The sequence below is a fragment of the Girardinichthys multiradiatus genome, chromosome 9, assembly GCF_021462225.1.
Source record: "Girardinichthys multiradiatus isolate DD_20200921_A chromosome 9, DD_fGirMul_XY1, whole genome shotgun sequence".
Classification (NCBI taxonomy): domain Eukaryota; kingdom Metazoa; phylum Chordata; class Actinopteri; order Cyprinodontiformes; family Goodeidae; genus Girardinichthys; species Girardinichthys multiradiatus.
In genome coordinates, this window is record NC_061802.1 from 29,538,548 (window position 1) to 29,545,726 (window position 7,179).

The following is a 7,179-nucleotide window of genomic DNA, read 5'->3' on the forward strand; positions in this document are numbered from 1 at the left end:
GATTATCAGATCTGGGACTCTGCTGGGCTGCTACAAAACATTAATGTTACTTCCAGTCATAATAAACATATTTGTAAAATAAAAGGTTACTTCTGCCAGGGGTACTTTGAACCTAACTTTAAAGAGGTTCATTTATAAAATACACAAAGAATTAAATGTTTAAATAATCAGTTAAAATATTTATTGTTTGCATGAAATCATCTGTAATTATATTTAATTGTTTTTCGCTAAAGTCCATCATGAACAATTGAAATGAATCCTAAAAATTGATTGGTTGACCTGCTCAGCAGTTAAAGCAAAGACCAAAGCAGGACTAAAATAATTAAAATAATTAAAAACATTTTTTATAATTATATAGTTAGATATACTTTTAATCCAATACATTACAATTTGGATAAACAATTTCCACATTTAGTGATACAGTTAACTGTATATCATAAATACTTATTTTTCTACGAATCATTTATTTATTTAATTAATTGTGACTCCAGCTTTCAGAATCCGTCCGTGAGTGCAGTAGTAGAGCCCCCTGCTGGAAAGAGCTTAGTCTTGCACAAATACATGCTGTACTTGACGTATCAAGATCAGGTATAGAAATTGATGGTTTGAGCAAATCTGTTATATAACCCCCCACCCCCGCCCCTCATGCATTTCAAAATACTCAATAATACCGAGCTTGAATGAGCAAATTATTGTTTTCAAAGGTTTTATGTCTTCCACCCACTGTACAGCTAATAGTATTGCTAACATTTCTCCTGTGTATACTGATACACCATTTGTGATTCGTTTTCCTACTTTTATTTGAAATTCCGGTACTATGAATGCTCTCCCTTTTTTATCATTTGTTTTTGATGCATCTGTGTATATCTGAAAGTATTGATAATAATTATTAACATATTTCTGTACTGTATTTGAATCTAACATGCATCTACCTTTACCTCTGGTAAAATCCAGGGTGGAACAACAGCTCGAGGCAGTTTCGGACTTATTACTATATTTTGTACTTGAAATTCTTCTGTTATCTTTTTCATAATATCCAATAATTATTTTCCAATGTCTGCAAATACATCGTTTATCATTATGGTAAACAATAATGGACTCATAATACTACCTTGAGGTGTTCCATTGTCTACAACATATTTTGTTGACATTTCTTGACCAATTCTAGCTTGCAGAGTTCTGTTTGTTAAAAAGTCTTGAATCCAGTTAAACATTAACCCAGTAATTTTCATTTTATTTAATCAGTAATCCTTCAACTCACATCATGTCATAGGCTTTCTCTATATCAAAGAATACAGCAACAACACTTTCTTTATTTGCTTGCGCTCTTCTGATTTCATGTTCTAAGCATAAAGTTGGGTCATTGATATTTCTCCCTTTTCTACAACCACTTTGCACCTTAGTAATGTACCTGTTGATATTCAGATAATATGTTAATCTATTATTAATACTTTTTTCCATTATTTTGCCTATGTGATGTTAATGCAATGGGTCTATAATTTTCTGGTTTTGTGTTGTCTTTTCCTGGTTTAGATATTGGTATGATGATTGGGTCCTTCCAGCTCTGCAGCAGCTCCCGCTCCTCCCAGACTTTATTATAAAGCTCTAATATGATGTCTTTAGATATTTCACTGTGATGTTGTGTCATTGTGTACCAGATCTGATCTTTACCAGGTGCTGTATTCTTCATTTTCCTGAGCACAGAGTTCAGCTCAGCTTTTATAAATGGTTCATTCATCAAGTTATTTGTTTCTTCAGTTCTGTAGTAAATCTTTGTATTTCAGTTTTGTGGCTTCCCTCCCTGTCCTTCCCTCATCACTAATGTTACTTGAACTATGAATTTGACCAAATATTTTAGCTAGTATTTAAGGTTTTTCTTCATATTTTATCATAGTTGTGTTATCTACTTTTAATATTGGATATATGTATTCTTTCTTAAAACCATTCATTCTTTTAATGATTTTCCATATTTTATCAATTTTGGTTTCTCTCTCTACCGTACTAAAAAAGTTCCGCCAATATTCTCTTTTTTCGTTCTTAATAATTTTCCTCATGATTTTCTTTTATATTCCATTACGTTCTGAAACACTGGATTTTTTTTTGGGCTTTAAATGCTTCATTTCTTCATTTATTACTTCTCTACATTCACTGGTCTACCATGGTACCATTCTCTTATCACACTGCTTTCCTCCTTTCTTTATATAATTTTCTGCAGCTTCTATAATGGTTTTACAAACACATACATTTATATTATTTACATCCATGGTCATATCTATTTTTTCGAGATTGTTTTCACTCAAATATTGAAATTTAATCCAGTCTGCCTTATTAAAATTCCATTTATTTATTTTTATATTCTTCATATTTAATGTTAATTTTGTTCTGATCTTAATGGGATAATGATCACTACCTATAGTTGTGTTTTTATCAATATCCGACTCACATATACAAGCTAAATAATTTGATACCAAGGTTAAATCAATTGCTGACTCTGCTCATGTTCTAACATTAATTCTTGTACCCCTTCCACCATTAAGACAAACTAAATTTTTTGTTTCTATCACTTCTTCTATAACTTGTCCGTTTTTGTCATTACACTTTTCCCATATTGTGCTATTAGCATTAAAGTCCCCACACCATATTAATTTCTCCTCCAGATATTCCAACAACTCCTCCATCAACTCCATTGATAATGTTTTTCATGGGTTATAAAAATCAATTATCTTACATTTTCCTTCTTAAATTTTCCTTTTCAAATTTCAACAACTATATACTCCAAATCTTTACCTTTTCCTAATATTTGATTTTGAACTCCTTTCTTTATAAATATCCCACACCCTCCTCCATTTTTCCTTCTGGTCGATCCCTTCTTATACTTTCATATCCTCTAATAACAAAATCTAATGTTGGTTTTAACCATGTCTCCTGTACAAGTCCATCAATATACCCTTTCAATTCCTGTATGTTAGCTATCAGACTTATTGTAGTACTATCATAGATTATCAGCTGGAGTTCCTGGTCTCCCCTCTGTTTCCAACCTTTTATTGATGTTCTCCAAAGATCCCTCTTTAAACCCCAGTATTTTTCTGCTCCTCTCACAATTATGTTTTTTTTTTCAGTTTTATGTTTGGCCTGGTCAATGCAATTGATTACATAAGCAATGATTAGTATTAGTTTTTGTACCAATAGTGTGACATTCTCCTCTGTTTACAGTCTGTTTTGTTGAAGAATTTGTTTCTCCTTTTGTTCCACCTCTCTTATCTATTGTCCTTTCATACTTTTGACTGCTTCAGCATAACTTGTGTTTTTGCTGATCTTAACATGTTGGATTTCCTTTGCTGTTTTTTTCACCTCACATCCTCCATATGTTACTCTATGATGACCTCCACTGTTACAACATTTTTCTTGCACTTCTTTACAGTCTTCTATCTTGTGGTCTTCTTCACACTTGCTCACCTCTCCTTTCCTTTGCAAACTGCTGCTATGTGTCCATATCTCTGGCATTTGTAACAGCAAAGTGGTGGAGGGATGTATGGCCTTACTTGGAAGCTCAAGAATGCAATTTCTATGTTTTCTGGCAAGATTGTTTTCGCAGATTCAGTCAGAACTGACAGACATCCTCCTCTTTCTTGACAGCTTTTGATAGTCTCTTCAGTGAGTTTACATTTGCCCCAGGAATGCTGCTATTTATTTTGACTAAATCTTCCTCCAGTGGGATACCAAAAATCACCCCACTGACTAATTTCTTTTTTCCCAAGATCTTCGTTTCTACAAGCATTTATTCTAATGCTCTCTACATGTAAAGCCTTCATGTTTTGTTCTTCGTTTTTAAACGTCTGTAACAATTTTCCATCTCTTAACACTCACCATTTCTAGATCTCTTATTTTCTTTTTCATTTCTCTAGAAATCACTATTGGGCTTAGGTTATTGTGTTCTTCATTCCTTAATTTTAATATTATTTGAAATTCCTTCCTCAGTATTTTCCTTCTGACTATTCTTTCTTCATCAGAGCTGCTTCCTTCCAACTCTCGCTTACTACCCTGACTTTCAAACATCCCTCCTTCATCCATTTGACCTTTTCCACGTCCTCTTCCTCTCCCCCTACCTACCGGTGTCCATCCCTCAAAATCCATATCAACTCCAGTGTCCAGTGTTGTCCACCTCAGTTGTCTCCCATGAAGTCCCCTTTTGCTTAGACAATAATAGATGTTGCCCTTGGAGTTCACCTTCAATGTCTCAGGAGGTTTGATCCCACTGCTGTTTTGCTTTATTTTTGTTTAGTTAGATATTTTACCCCTTTTGTGTAGAACTTTGCATGTTCGAGTAGGTGAAGATTATTAAATCAGAAGAACGGATTGTATCAGGCTGTGATTTAATAAATATTCACATAGATGGTAACAGAAGGCGTTCTGTGTTTATTTTGTGCAAGAGTGATTCGTCAGTCAATAAAGGTTAAAAGTTCCACACGTTTCGGCAGAAATGGTCGATTAAACAGTGACATCTCCGGTAATAGTTATTAATTATTACTGAGTATTTAACGGTTGTAATTATCAAAGGCGTTGAGCCACAATTACAACACCAGAAGACATCTCTGGTCTCGTTTCATAAATGAGGATTTTGGTTAAGAAATTAATTTAGTCAAATTATGATTTTTAATTATAATTATTGATAAGGATTAATCAATCAATAATCATACTTCCAACAAATTTGTCTTCAACTTCGTGCTTTACTAGCTTGCCGCCAAAGATTTTATTATTCTTTTTCCTCTGGGTTTACAACTTTGCTTGGAGGACGTTTTATGACTGCCTGTGTCCCACTGAGCTACACTTTGGGGAGTGGCCTCCCCGAGCTTCATTCAACCATTCTCCTTTTGTATTTTGCCATAATTGCCAAAACTGCTAGTTTGATTTCATACACACACAATGCTGTTTTATTTAGTTTAGTTAGATATTTTACCCTTTTGTGTAGAACTTTGCATGTTTGATTAGGTGAAGATTATTGAATCGGAAGAGCGAGTTGTATCAGGGCTGTTGATTTAATAAATATTCACGTAGATAAAGAGAAGGCGTTTGTGTTTATTTTGTGCAAGAGTGATTTGCCAGTCAAAATAAGGTTAAAGTTCCCCATGTTTCGGCAGAAACGGTTGATTAAACAGTGACATCTAATAATAGTTATCAATTATTACTGAGAATTTAATAATTGTAATTATCAAGGACTTTGAGCCACAATTACAACACCAGAGGACATCTCTGGTTTTGATTCATAAATGAGGATTTTTGGTTAAGAAATTAATTTTTCAAAGTATGATTTGAAATTATAATTCTTGATAAATATTAATTAATCAATAATCATAATCCCAACAATTTCAAACTTAACATTCCTTCATTTGATGTTTGTGATATTTTACTTTAGGTGGATAACTTAAGTCCAGCTTTCTCAGATACTATAAATGTTATTGTTCTTTTAGCTAAATACCACATTCATTGCAGTAAGTAGAGTATGGTCCGCCATGGCTTCCCCTGCTTGACCAATCTGCTTCGACCCGCAATGAATGATGGGAAATTATGGGCCGCGAAAGATACTCACGACCCATCCTTCAAATCGGGCAAAATAAGGACACATTTGTCGGCAGCATTTGCTCGGAATGATTCATGAATTGGGACAGCCTTCGTCGCCGTGCTGTAACGTAATCGGCCTACAAATACGGCCTTCGAAGGATGCAATCCTGAGGCTGACTTCCGGGTCAGCCTCGGCGTTGGTACATTCCCTTTCCGGTTGATTTTCTGAAATGTAAAAGTGTTTTCTGAAATGTAAATTTGTTTTCTGAAATGTAAATTTGTTTTCTGAAATGTAAAAGTGTTTTCTGAAATGTAAAAGTGTTTTCTGAAATGTAAAAGTGTTTTCTGAAATGTAAAAGTGTTTTCTGAAATGTAAAAGTGTTTTCTGAAATGTAAATTTGTTTTCTGAAATGTAAAAGTGTTTTCTGAAATGCAAATTTGTTTCGGTACTTGTAAAAGTGTTTTGCACCCCCCGGCCACCGTAGTAATTACAAGCAGAATGCAAATCTATTTGAAAATGATTACTATGTCTCAAATTGAATGTTTAAATACCAAATCTGTTTCCTTATTTGGTGCAAAAAGAGTGGTTTGCATCCAATATTTAAATAAAACAGTTAACCTTATTGTGAATATTAAAAAAAGTATGTATTTAATATGTGGTTAACGATCTCTATTTACTCTATTTAACTTTGACAAACCGGGTGTTGTTGGCGTTCTTTTACAGACATTTTACAGCATCAGAACAAAAAATTGGACTTGTTCCGTAATTTGACGGAGAGCGGGTCCGTCGACGGTGACGTTCGAAGTAGTAACGGAGAATGTGGAACCGCTCTCATTAATTGGCGTAAAAACGGAGTTGCTCCGTCGGTCGGACGTGAGCGGAACGGAGCAGTAAGGGAGGATGTGGAATCTGGGGGTTATGACGGACTCATATTTTACTACTGCGTTGAGAGAACAGCATCAACGAGGGCAGCTAAATGCAGTCCTTCGGACAGCCGCACTAGGACTTTGGAGGACCAATCCCGCCATAATTAAGAATGTATACAGAAATAAATGAATGCTCAATAAATAAATAATCATACAATTAAATAGGCCAAAAATGCTCCAAATAAATAAATGTAGGCAGTAATCATTTTTTTCAATGAGACATATATGTATATAGCTCTTAAAATAAATAAATGCTGAATAAATAAATAATCATACAATTAAATACACAAAAAATTCTCTAAATAAATAAATGTAGACTAATTAGATATTCAATGAGACATAAATGTATGTATAATTTAATGAGCTTCTTTATTTATTCACCATTATAATACCTTATTTATTTATTATCCATTATAATTTTCAACTTTATTTATTATTTACTTATTTTTAAAATTATTTGTTTATGTGCATGATTTAATATTTTCTGTCTGTTTTATTTTTCCTTTGTATTTTTTACTGTATTTTTTGTTGCTTTTTACACTTCCATAGACATTTCTGTCTCATTATGTAAATGAGGGGGAGCTGTGTCTTCAGGCGTCAACTTCTGCCTATTGGCTGGTTAGCTTTAGCGTGCATAGCTCGAATCTGCATGGCTTTTCCCCACTTAAAAGCATTTAGCATTGATGAACTCAG